Source organism: Schistocerca nitens, chromosome 1, assembly GCF_023898315.1.
Source record: "Schistocerca nitens isolate TAMUIC-IGC-003100 chromosome 1, iqSchNite1.1, whole genome shotgun sequence".
Taxonomy (NCBI): domain Eukaryota; kingdom Metazoa; phylum Arthropoda; class Insecta; order Orthoptera; family Acrididae; genus Schistocerca; species Schistocerca nitens.
In genome coordinates this window covers 1,007,092,390-1,007,105,987 of record NC_064614.1, presented here as the reverse complement: position 1 = coordinate 1,007,105,987, position 13,598 = coordinate 1,007,092,390, and positions in this window count along the sequence as shown.

Sequence of the window (13,598 nt, the reverse complement as noted above, 5' to 3'; positions counted from 1 at the left end):
TACTAATAGGTTGAACAGAAGCAGGCCAAGTACAGATCCTTGAAGTAACCACACTGAATACCCCTGATTTCAAATCTGCATCCAGCTTCTGTTGTCACATAATGCTTTCTGTTACTGGCATAAGGTCTTGCCCATTGTAGTGCATGTTCACTTCTGCCATAGCTTTCAAGTTTTCCAATTAGTGCTGTACAATTGGCTGTGTCAAAAGTTGTAGACAAATCCAGGAATGTAGCAGATACAGAGCTTATTTTGTTTAATGCATCTATAATAGATTCTTTTAGGCTTGAAATAGTGGTTACTGTAACGTCCCTTTTTGGGAACCTTGTTGTACTGGAATCGGAACCCTATGTTTCTCTAGGAAAGTGGTCATTGTACTACACATGAGCATTCCTAATATTTTTGAAAAACCAGAAATTAAAAATACTGTGTGTAGTTATTCAGATTGAAATGCAGCAGGGCATAACAATTAATAGCAAATGCTCATCTTCGTTTCTCAGTGATTGCTAATGCTCCAGTGCCTGTAAAAGAATTTCATCAAAATTTGCTACAATTTCCTGATTTCTTGACAGTGCAGCTAATGATTTGATAGTGCCAAGAGAAATTTCAAGAAATTCAGGTTGAAACAATGTTCTTCTTTCAGAATTACACATTTATTGCATAGTACAGATACAAAACTGACTCACAAAAACTATTGAAAAACTGAGACTTGTTGGCCAATTCATCACTGTTTGTATATTTTTTTAACAGTCACTGGTTATATTACCCATCAATTCAAATGGAAAATTTATGGATTACAATCAAAATCTTGCTGTTATTTAGACTGTCATTACAGAATTACATGCTAACTTATCCTACCATGCTGCGACAACAAGTTTTACTTTGTCCTGAGTTTTTAGTATTGCAGTTGGTTAAATATGTTTGATAACAATGCTTTTTATAAAGTTGTTTGTATCAAAAAGAGCACTAGCAAATGTTCCTTACATGTGTATGTATTCTTGTACGTAAATACACTCCTGGAAATGGAAAAAAGAACACATTGACACCGGTGTGTCAGACCCACCATACTTGCTCCGGACACTGCGAGAGGGCTGTACAAGCAATGATCACATGCACGGCACAGCGGACACACCAGGAACCGCGGTGTTGGCCGTCGAATGGCGCTAGCTGCGCAGCATTTGTGCACCGCCGCCGTCAGTGTCAGCCAGTTTGCCGTGGCATACGGAGCTCCATCGCAGTCTTTAACACTGGTAGCAAGCCACGACAGCGTGGACGTGAACCGTATGTGCAGTTGACGGACTTTGAGCGAGGGCGTATAGTGGGCATGCGGGAGGCCGGGTGGACGTACCGCCGAATTGCTCAACACGTGGGGCGTGAGGTCTCCACAATACATCGATGTTGTCGCCAGTGGTCGGCGGAAGGTGCACGTGCCCGTCGACCTGGGACCGGACCGCAGCGACGCACGGATGCACGCCAAGACCGTAGGATCATACGCAGTGCCGTAGGGGACCACACCGCCACTTCTTAGCAAATTAGGGACACTGTTGCTCCTGGGGTATCGGCGAGGACCATTCGCAACCGTCTCCATAAAGCTGGGCTACGGTCCTGCACACCGTTAGGCCGTCTTCCGCTCACGCCCCAACATCGTGCAGCCCGCCTCCAGTGGTGTCGCGACAGGCGTGAATGGAGGGACGAATGGAGACGTGTCGTCTTCAGCGATGAGAGTCGCTTCTGCCTTGGTGCCAATGATGGTCGTATGCGTGTTTGGCGCCATGCAGGTGAGCGCCACAATCAGGACTGCATACGACCGAGGCACACAGGGCCAACACCCGGCATCATGGTGTGGGGAGCGATCTCCTACACTGGCCGTACACCACTGGTGATCGTCGAGGGGACACTGAATAGTGCACGGTACATCCAAACCGTCATCGAACCCATCGTTCTACCATTCCTAGACCGGCAAGGGAACTTGCTGTTCCAACAGGACAATGCACGTCCGCATGTATCCCGTGCCACCCAACGTGCTCTAGAAGGTGTAAGTCAACTACCCTGGCCAGCAAGATCTCCGGATCTGTTCCCCATTGAGCATGTTTGGGACTGGATGAAGCGTCGTCTCACGCGGTCTGCACGTCCAGCACGAACGCTGGTCCAACTGAGGCGCCAGGTGGAAATGGCATGGCAAGCCGTTCCACAGGACTACATCCAGCATCTCTACGATCGTCTCCATGGGAGAATAGCAGCCTGCATTGCTGCGAAAGGTGGATATACACTGTACTAGTGCCGACATTGTGCATGCTCTGTTGCCTGTGTCTATGTGCCTGTGGTTCTGTCAGTGTGATCATGTGATGTATCTGACCCCAGGAATGTGTCAATAAAGTTTCCCGTTCCTGGGACAATGAATTCATGGTGTTCAAAAATGGTTCAAATGGCTCTGAGCACTATGGGACTCAACTGCTGAGGTTATTAGTCCCCTAGAACTTAGAACTAGTTAAACCTAACTAACCTAAGGACATCACAAACATCCATGCCCGAGGCAGGATTCGAACCTGCGACCGTAGCGGTCTTGCGGTTCCAGACTGCAGCGCCTTTAACCGCACGGCCACTTCGGCCGGCAATTCATGGTGTTCTTATTTCAATTTCCAGGAGTGTACTAATGAAAAGCTAGATTCACTTCTTGTGAAAGGTATTCTTGAATTACAAAATGACAGTTGTGTAAGTTTTATGTTCAAGTATCAATTAGTAACAGATGAATCACAACTGTGTTTATGAAATTAATAACATTACAATAAATTGAGCTTTAGAATGATCAGATAAATGAAATAAGAATGTTACAAAATTTATATAAGGTTGTAAATGTGGCAGCCTGACGCATGAGGTCAGCACTTCATGTCGTACTTGTCCTAATGATCAAATATTGGTATGATTCAGGGTCATATTTGTCACTTTTCTTATACTTGTATAATGGTACCACTTTCCTTATTTTTAATTTTTCTGGAAATACACCTTCTCTGAAACACCCAAAAGAGATTCAATTATTTTGTCATTCACATACTTTGTTATGTAATTTCGCATTTCATCATCTTCTGCAGACTTCTTGGATTTTAATTTCTGAATTGCTTTTGTGAGTTCCATTTTTTTTTCTAGTTCCATGAATATTGAGTGGGATGGTTGCCCAAGTGTTCTAGGATGCTTTCGTCCCTGACGATTTCTTTTCCCTTTTACGTTTTGCACAGAATTGTCGTGAGTATATTATCAAGTTTTGTTCTGTCTGTAATTATATTGTTCCCAATTGTCATTGACTTAATCAAATCTTTATTATTTACATTCTTTTGTCTATATCATTCAGTGTTGATTATGTCCCACACTGTTCTAATTTTATGATTTGTATTTGTGGTGGCTCCTGTTTATTGAACTGGCATTTGCTTCTTTTATTGATTGCTGGTAGCTCTTAGCCCTTGTAACAATTCTCTTGACTGATAATCAAGCCTTCTGTCAATTTTGATTCAAAATGGAATTTAACATAATTTTTTGAATGTCATATCCAACAAATACGTCTTCTTTCAGTTTCGATTCTGATAGGTGAGTGAACTTCTCAAAGCAATACCTATAATATTTTCATTGTAAAAGTAAATATAAAGCCTTGTTTTTCTTCTTCTTCTTTTTTTGTCATTTTCTGAGATGTCAACACACACGTAATATATGCAGCACCTATGGTAATATATGTGGCACTTATGATCATCATGTTTAATACTGACATATGAGAAGCATAATTTCTTTATAAATCCACAATGTTTCTGTGATGCAATGGGTGCATTTCGTTGGACGCTGTGTAGTCTGCCACAAAATTGGTTGATCAGCACATAAAGTGATGTGAATAAATTCGCTACCTCACGACAAATGTAAGAAAAAATTTAGGTGGCCTATAGCTTTATAAATACTGAATGTTATTTGTATAAGTAGCTTTTTTTGTTGTATTGGACTTCAGAATGCTAAAATATCCTAGATAAGCAACTCTCATTAAAAAATGGTTCTTCTTAATTGGCCTGTGCAATTATCCATGGCCGCGTGGGGCAACCGCGCAGTCTGAAGCGTCTTGTCGTGGTCCGCGTGGCTTTCCCCATCGGAGGTTTGAATCCTCCCTCAGGCATGGGTGTCTGTGTTGTCCTTCGTGTAAATTAGTTTAAGTTATATTAAGTAGTGCATAAGCTTAGGGACAGATGACCTCAGCAATTTGGTCCCATAAGACCTTACCACAAATTTCGAAAATTATCTATGAAAAGTGCTTGGGCACCTGCCACTGCAAAAAGGATCAGACCATTTTTTGATGCTGAACAGTTGGTTCATGATGTTGCATATGTGTGCTTACTCTATAGAGTATATATAAAAGGTAATGTCCTGACTGACTGACTCATCATTGCCCAGACCAAATTACTAAGGACATAAATTTGAAATTTGGAGAAGGTGTTGATCTTTATTGCATGCATGGTTTGAAGAGATTTTCAAAACTCCACCCTTAAGAAGGTGAAAAATGTGATGAAAGGTTGTTTTTAAAATCATCGGTTTAAGGCAGTTTTGAAGTTAAACCAACAAATTGTGGTATTTAGTTTCTCGGTCAGAAACAAAGAAATATGTGTTTCAGAGTTTTTGGAAATTTAATCCCTATAGTGGTGAAATAGTGGGTGAAAGTTTTTATTTTTTATTACTTTTTTAAATAAATGAATATTAAAGAACTGCTACATTATTTTTAATGCTACATCTATCAAAATTAGAATTTAACCTCTTGATGAGAAACAAGAAAATACATGCAGAGTGTCCTGTGCCCCAGTTGGGATTGCTGAGGCATTGAGGTGCAACAAAGATGTCTGCCTTAGTTGATGGAGATGGAGAAGCCATGTCAACCAGACATCAAAGGCCGGTCCCAAAAAATGATGCGAGTCCACCATATTGAGGAACCAGCCATCAAGGTACAGATCCAGGTGGGGATGGACTGTACGGTGATAACAGAAATGCATAACGCTGGTCTTGACAGACAAAAAATGGAAGTTATGAGTGAGTGCCCAAGACTGCAATTGGTGTATTGCTCCTTGCAGTCTGCATTCAGCAGCACCCAAAACAAAAATAAATGCAGAAATCACCAGCATATACAGAGGGGGACATCACAGGTCCCACTGCTGCTAACAGACCACTGATAGCCACTAATAAGAGAAGGACACCCAAAACACGATCCTGCAAAATCCTATTCTCCTGTAGGTGGGAGATGCTACAGGAGGCACCAACTTGTGCCTGAAAAGCATGACATGAAAGAAAGTTCTGGATAAAAATTAAGAGTCCTGATCATGTAAGGTGACAAAGATGTGATGGCACCATGTGGTATCATAAGCTTTATGCAGATCAAAGAAGATGGCAACATGGTATTGACACCAGACAAAAGCCTGTCAGATAGCAGACTCCAGGTGGATTAAATTATCTATAGTAGAGTGGCCTTGGTGATAACCACCTTGGATCAAGAGAATACAATACAGCCTTCAACTATCCTTATGTTTAAGCAATTTGCACAGGGCATTTGCTAAACTGATCGGATGATAGTTGTCCACCAGAAGAGACAGTTTACCCAATTCCCGAACTGGAACTCACCATTGGGAAGGGAACTGCCCCTCACTCCAGAGACCATTAAAAAAGCAATACATGTCCAGGAGCCATGTTGGGGCAGAGAGCAAGGGCACTGGCGAATTCTTTCTTGCTAAATGGGGTGGCAAATGAAAGATAAAGGAATTTGTTCCCGACATTGTTTGAGAAGGAACACTGGTTGATATGGACCAAAGCTAGGGCTTGAGCAAAATGCCCAGCAATAGAGTCCAGGACGTGAGGATAACACCATCCAGGGAAATTCCTGGGACACATATAGGAGGACAGTGGCCAAAACTGCACCTGATCTTTACCCATACCTGCGAAAAGAGAGTATGCGACGCTATGGCTGCACATATCATTTGCAACAAATTGATTTCTGGTGTTTAAGAAGATAACAGGCCTGGGCATGAACCTGTTTAAAGGCCAGGAATTGGTCGAGAGATGGATGCCATTCACAGCATTTGAGGGTATGACAGTGGTCTTTAATAGCAACTGCAATTTGGGGGATATACCAAGGAAAGGAATTGCTGAAGCAGCAGCAAAAAGGATGGTGCCAATCAAACTCCATATGGACTCATCAGTTCCATCATGTGGTGGACTGTTTGGGATGGCAAATAATGAAAACGCATCCCAGTCTGCATTAGCAAAGGCCCACCTAGTGATACTGAAGAAAAGATAAGACAGTCGGCAAATGGTTCCTGTTGCACAAATCTTAATGGGAAAAGGAGTAGGGAGGAGAGGGACCACGTTGGAGATGCTGGACATGGGGTTCTTCCATAAATGCCTCACACTATGGAAATAGAACCTAGGAATGGAGGTCAAATCCTCAAAGGGGACCAGAAAAAGCTGCAAAAAAGAAGGGAGAGTGGAAACACATAGACATAGACATAAGACATAAGAACGAACAGAAATTGTGGAACCGAAGGGTTAGTCATTTCGTTATAAAGAGAAACACAGAGGGAGAAGGAGGGTGGGTATGAGATGGGAAGGAGCAGATATGGGGAAGGGAATGCAGCCCGGGGGAGAAAAAAGGCTGCAATAGCTCGGGGCCCTGTGAGCACCTTGGAGAATTGTTATTTGGTTTCTCATGCAGAAATATAAGAAATACATGTTTTAGCATTTTTGTAAATTCAGCTCCTAAGGGAGTGTTATAGTAGGTGAAATTTTTTAAAAATAAATCATTATTAAAAACTGCTAAGGCTATTTTAAAGCTACATCTATGAAACTTCTTATTTGGCTTCTCAGTTATAAATAAAAAATACATTTTCAGTGTTTTTTTGGAAATTCAACCCCCTAACGGGGTGAAATATGGGATGAAAAGTTTTATGAAACTATTTCATTATAAAAGCATAATCGTGTTTTAGTCAGAAGTACATTGGAAAAAGACCATGAATCCATGGCCTTAAATTAGCGTGAAAAGTTTAGAAGATGTTGCAGTTTGTGAACTAAATCAAAGAAAGCTATTTAACAGTCACCACAATAAATCAGCTTTGTCAGAATTGTGTAGAAAAAGAATTTTTCAGTAGACCTAATTCAGGGTGATCCAGAAAGAACTCTCTTTTTTAATTGTTTACTAAAACTTTATTAACACAGGTCTTCATGATTTACAAATACAGGTGTGTTAGTGAGTCATTGGTGTTTTACGCAGTATGTAGCATTCACATCTTAAAGATCACATCACTCAGTTGAGCACCATCTTCATCAGAGCACTCAGGTCCGCAGCTCGTGGTCTAGTGGCTAGTGTTGCTGCCTCTGGATCACGGGGTCCCAGGTTTGATTCTCGTCTGGGTTAGGGACTTTCTCTGTCCTGGGACTGGGTGTTTATGTTGTCCTCATCATTTCATCATGAACATCATCATTCGTGACAGTGGCTCGATTGGATTGCGTGAAAATTTGGACTGGGTAAAAATTGGGACTTTGTACGGGCGCTGATGACAGCGCAGTTGAGCACCCCACAAACCAAACATCATCACCATCATCAGAGTACTCATGTAGAAGAACTATGAAACTGCTATGCAAAGTGTTCTCCTGCACAGCAACCGGTATACAGATGTTGGCCTCTTGTGTCTGGAGATTTGCAAGGAGAATATCAAATACTCTGGATTTAAGATACCCCTGAGGAAGAAATCGGGAGCCATCGGATGTTGTGAACGTGACAGTCAAGAAACATCGTCCAATCAGGATGTGAGACGTCGAAGAAACCGTTCACACAGTTCACCCATTGTGCAGTTACACCGACTTGTTGATACCACGAGATTGGACAGTGATACTGTTGTAGCACAGGGTCGACAAAATTCCGAAACGTGGACACATATCGCTTGGACATCACAGAACACGTTGCACCATTGTTGTCCCGAAAAAAATATGGACCGACGATTGTAGCAGGTCCACAACAGGCTAAGAAGTGCCTGTGCGTGGACTTGCTATGGGTTCTCAGTGCCCCAAAAACGGCAGTTTTGCTTGTTAGCTGTCCCTGACAATAATAAGTTTGCCTCATCAGTCATTATGAAGCTGTCAACAATTCCTGGATTAGCCACCCTCATTTACAGAGACGTGATGCAAAACCAAACTCGTCCGATCTTGTTGGTGGGCCTTAAGCGTTGCGCCATTTGCATCTTTTAGGGGCGTGTATGCAAATCTACGTGTAAAATGCACTGTACACAGCTGTGGCTCATGTTTAGTGTCTGCGGTCTGCAGCGGAACGATCGTCGAGGACTTGTTTGAATTGATGCCCCTACACAATCGATGTTTTCCGTGTCCTCACATTTCGGGGACATTCAGCAGACTTGCTATCACGTACTGACCCATCTGCGCCATGAGCTATCCAACGCCGTATGGTATGGCCACCCAGGACACGCAATGGTTTAGTCTGCGGAAAGACCGTTAGGTCGTAAACTGCTGATTTCGCTTCAATGTAAAGCTCTAACACACGGACAAGATCTTGCGCACTACACTCCCCATCGTAACTGAATGTCCCACTACACTGCAATGCTCCTAGCGCCGAGCGGTCTAAGGCGCTGTGCGGCTAGTCCCGGCGGAGTTTCGAGTCCTCCTTCGGGCATGGGTGTGTGTGTTTGTCCTTAGGATAATTTACGTTAAGTAGTGTGTAAGCTTAGGGACTGATGACCTTAGCAGTTAAGTCCCATAAGATTTCACACACATTTGAACATTTTGCTCCTAGCGTGTCACAGACTACCTGCGGTTACAACAGCCAACTGAAAAGGGGTGTTCTTTCTGTTTCACCTTGTATATGTTTATAAAATTATTTTTGAAGTAATTTCAAGGCAAACCATTCGTTACTGATGACAAAATAGTTACGACGTTAAACAAAATTACGATATTGCGATTCCATTTCCAATAATATCCGTTTGAGAATTCTGTACTGGGTGTAATACGGGCGCTAATAACTATGGAACCACTTATCCGATTTGTCTCTTTATTTTTTAACTCGCTATATCGAATGAAATTAAACGCATTGGAACACTGCAATTAGGCCTATGCAAAGACTGCCAGGTTAAAGATCACTAACTCTTTTATAGTCTTGCATATGATCAAAGAGCATAACAACATACACATTGAAATAAAGAAAAACAACAAAAATCTGTGCAGACTATCGAAGTCTACGCTTAGGCAGCGGGCACTAAGTCAATAGTGATATATTACATACACATATTACACGCAAACAAAGTTGACACTCGGCTCGATGGCTGATGGGAGAGACTGCAAAGACGTCTACCATTTACAGCCGCTCCCTTCAGCCAGCGCGCCAAGTGTCAATTTGTTTGCGTGATTAACGTTATAGGTATTAACAGCACTGTTGTCCAAGGCAAACGATATGTCTTACATCATGTGTCTATATTTCTTCTGCTCTGTGTCAGTTCCCCACCATAATTACCCAGGAGGAGTTCACCTGACCTTACAATTAACCCGTAGAGCGATAGCGTGCGAGGCAGAGTGAAATGTACGCTACAGTATCCCCGCGTCTTAGAATGATTCCAGTATCCTATGCGAATGCTAGGCCAGCCCGTTATCTTCGCCTCAGAGACACAAACAGTTGAAACAAACGTTAAACATGTTACAAACAGGTCGAGTACGAATACGTATTTATTAGCAATGTGGTAACCAGATGGGTTGGAGATACCGTAAAGAATTAAACAGAAATTTGTGGCACAACCTGACTAGAAGAAAGGATCAATTGATAGGACACATTCTGAGACATCAAAGGATCACCATTTTAGTGTTGGAGGGAAGTGTGGTAGGTAAAAATAGTAGAAAAAGACCAAGAGTAAATACAGTAAACAGATTCAGAGGGTTATTAGTTGCTGTAGTTATTGGGATATGGAGAGACTTGCACAGGATACAGTAGCATGGAGAGCTGCAACAAACCTGTCTTCGCCGGCCGCGGTGGTCTAGCGGTTCTAGGCGCTCAGTCCGGAGCCGCGCGACTGCTACGGTCGCAGGTTCGAATCCTGCCTCGGGCATGGATGTGTGTGATGTCCTTAGGTTAGTTGGGTCTAAGTAGTTCTAAGTTCTAGGGGACTTATGACCTCAGCAGTTGAGTCCCATAGCGCTCAGAGCCATTTGAACCATTTGAAACCTGTCTTCGAACTGAAGACCACAACAACATGGTGACCAGAAACTGCATCTAGCACAGAATATATATATATATATATTTCCTATATATATATATATATATATTCTCCGTTGTGTCGTATGATCTACCTGTTCGGCATCTGTATCAGAGGATGGATGTTTGAGACAGACGAAATCGATTATATGAAAACATAATTGTATCTGTGACAGAAAATAAAATTCATATTAACGTCTGTAACAAATTTTCAAATGCGTGTGAATTCCTGAGGGACGGCTAGTGTGGCCGTGCGGTTCTAGGCGCTTCAGTCCGGAAACGCGCGACTGCTTCGGTCGCAGGTTCGAGTCCTGCCTCGGGCATGGATGTGTGTGATGTCCGTAAGTTAGTTAGGTTTAAGTAGTTCGAAGTTCTAGGGGACTGATGACCTCAGATGTTAAGTCCCATAGTGCTCAGAGCCATTTGAACCATTTCCTAAGGGATCAAACTGCTGAACTCATCGGTCCCTAGATTTGCACACTACTTGACTAACTTATGCTAAGAAAAACACACACACATGCGCGAAGGGAGGACTCGAACCTCCGGCGGAAGTGGCCGCGCAATCCGTGACATGGTGTCGCAAACCACGCGGCAACTGAAGCAAACACGCCAACACGGTCATACAGAAATATACGGTAACTGCCAAATTCAAGGGGTGGGAGGGGGGCCTCTGTAGTCCTTGTGTCAGACATGATAACTCCAAGAAATACACTCCTGGAAATGGAAAAAAGAACACATTGACACCGGTGTGTCAGACCCACCATACTTGCTCCGGACACTGCGAGAGGGCTGTACAAGCAATGATCACAAGCACGGCACAGCGGACACACCAGGAACCGCGGTGTTGGCCGTCGAATGGCGCTAGCTGCGCAGCATTTGTGCACCGCCGCCGTCAGTGTCAGCCAGTTTGCCGTGGCATACGGAGCTCCATCGCAGTCTTTAACAATGGTAGCATGCCGCGACAGCGTGGACGTGAACCGTATGTGCAGTTGACGGACTTTGAGCGAGGGCGTATAGTGGGCATGCGGGCGGCCGGGTGGACGTACCGCCGAATTGCTCAACACGTGGGGCGTGAGGTCTCCACAATACATCGATGTTGTCGCCAGTGGTCGGCGGAAGGTGCACGTGCCCGTCGACCTGGGACCGGACCGCAGCGACGCACGGATGCACGCCAAGACCGTAGGACCCTACGCAGTGACGTAGGGGACCGCACCGCCACTTCTTAGCAAATTAGGGACACTGTTGCTCCTGGGGTATCGGCGAGGACCATTCGCAACCGTCTCCATGAAGCTGGGCTACGGTCCCGCACACCGTTAGTCCGTCTTCCGCTCACGCCCCAACATCGTGCAGCCCGCCTCCAGTGGTGTCGCGACAGGCGTGAATGGAGGGACGAATGGAGACGTGTCGTCTTCAGCGATGAGAGTCGCTTCTGCCTTGGTGCCAATGATGGTCGTATGCGTGTTTGGCGCCGTGCAGGTGAGCGCCACAATCAGGACTGCATACGACCGAGGCACACAGGGCCAACACCCGGCATCATGGTGTGGGGAGCGATCTCCTACACTAGCCGTACACCACTGGTGATCGTCGAGGGGACACTGAATAGTGCACGGTACATCCAAACCGTCATCGAACCCATCGTTCTACCATTCCTAGACCGGCAAGGGAACTTGCTGTTCCAACAGGACAATGCACGTCCGCATGTATCCCGTGCCACCCAACGTGCTCTAGAAGGTGTAAGTCAACTACCCTGGCCAGCAAGATCTCCGGATCTGTCCCCCATTGAGCATGTTTGGGACTGGATGAAGCGTCGTCTCACGCGGTCTGCACGTCCAGCACGAACGCTGGTCCAACTGAGGCGTCAGGTGGAAATGGCATGGCAAGCCGTTCCACAGGACTACATCCAGCATCTCTACGATCGTCTCCATGGGAGAATAGCAGCCTGCATTGCTGCGAAAGGTGGATATACACTGTACTAGTGGCGACATTGTGCATGCTCTGTTGCCTGTGTCTATGTGCCTGTGGTTCTGTCAGTGTGATCATGTGATGTATCTGACCCCAGGAATGTGTCAATAAAGTTTCCCCTTCCTGTGACAATGAATTCACGGTGTTCTTATTTCAATTTCCAGGAGTGTAGATTTATCGGAACAGGAACACTCGTATCCACATGATTTTAGAACTGATATTAGACTACTGTTCACACAATACAGCCTACTATTTGCAGCTGATATTCTTCAGTTATGTTTACGGAATTCTTATTTGACTGATGTATCCGGGTTAACTATGTTATTACTCTAATTAATCCACATTTAGGTATTTATTTACGAGATAAATAATACGCTTACATGGTAACTTTCTCTCTCCGTTTATTTATTTCGATTTCCGATCTGTACTGGGATGAATTACAAGGACTTGGAGAGAGTCATGTTCACATTATCATGGAGATACAATAAAGAAAGCTACATCAACAAAAATGTTGCAAAGTGGTGAGTAAGCTTAAAAGTTGAAGTAAAATAAATAAAGTAAATTTAAAGTAAACGTGACCTAAATTAACGAGAATATCTTACGGTTCAAGTGAATATGACATAAATTACTGAGAATATTTTACGACACAGAAAAAAAAAAAGAATATCTATGCACGGAATCATCGCCAGGAGGACGAGTAATGGCTAGTACATTAGAATCTCTCTCTCTCACACACACACACACACTGTCATGTGGAATCCAGAGCGTACCGTGGACTTAACCTAGGGGTTAACACACATGGTTTCGCAGTGGGTGACAAAATAGCTATGAGATTTGACGACGTATGGTTCTACGAGCACTTGCTACTAGCCACTATCCATTACATCATCTGGCTTTCTTCAGACTGATGCTGAATGATTACGCCTGTCTGTGGTGGGTCGGTAAGAAAATACGGTTCGCGAAAAAAGTTAATGTAAGAAGGGGACGGGCAGCTTCCCACCAGTGTCATTCGCTGGGACATGTTGACCACTGAACTTGGCCCCACAAACAAATTTAAAAAAAATGCTACCAATGTTTAAAGGAGAGCTTATTTGCCAATGCCGAAATTGGAAATAACCTCCGAAATATTTGCAACGGAAAACCCCTTTACTTTACAGTCAGCTTGTTGAGATATTGCTGAAATGAAAAATTCTATAACAGCTCTCACTCATGGATAGGGAATGAGAAATAATAAACATTATAAATTAGGTAATTAATGCAAGTAAAAATAAACAAGAGAAAGATATATGTCAATTTTTAAAACCGTGTATGCCTAACCCATGCACGGCAAATACTGGACTGTTGTCAGAAGCTTGACATGTTTACCACATACCAAAATATTTTT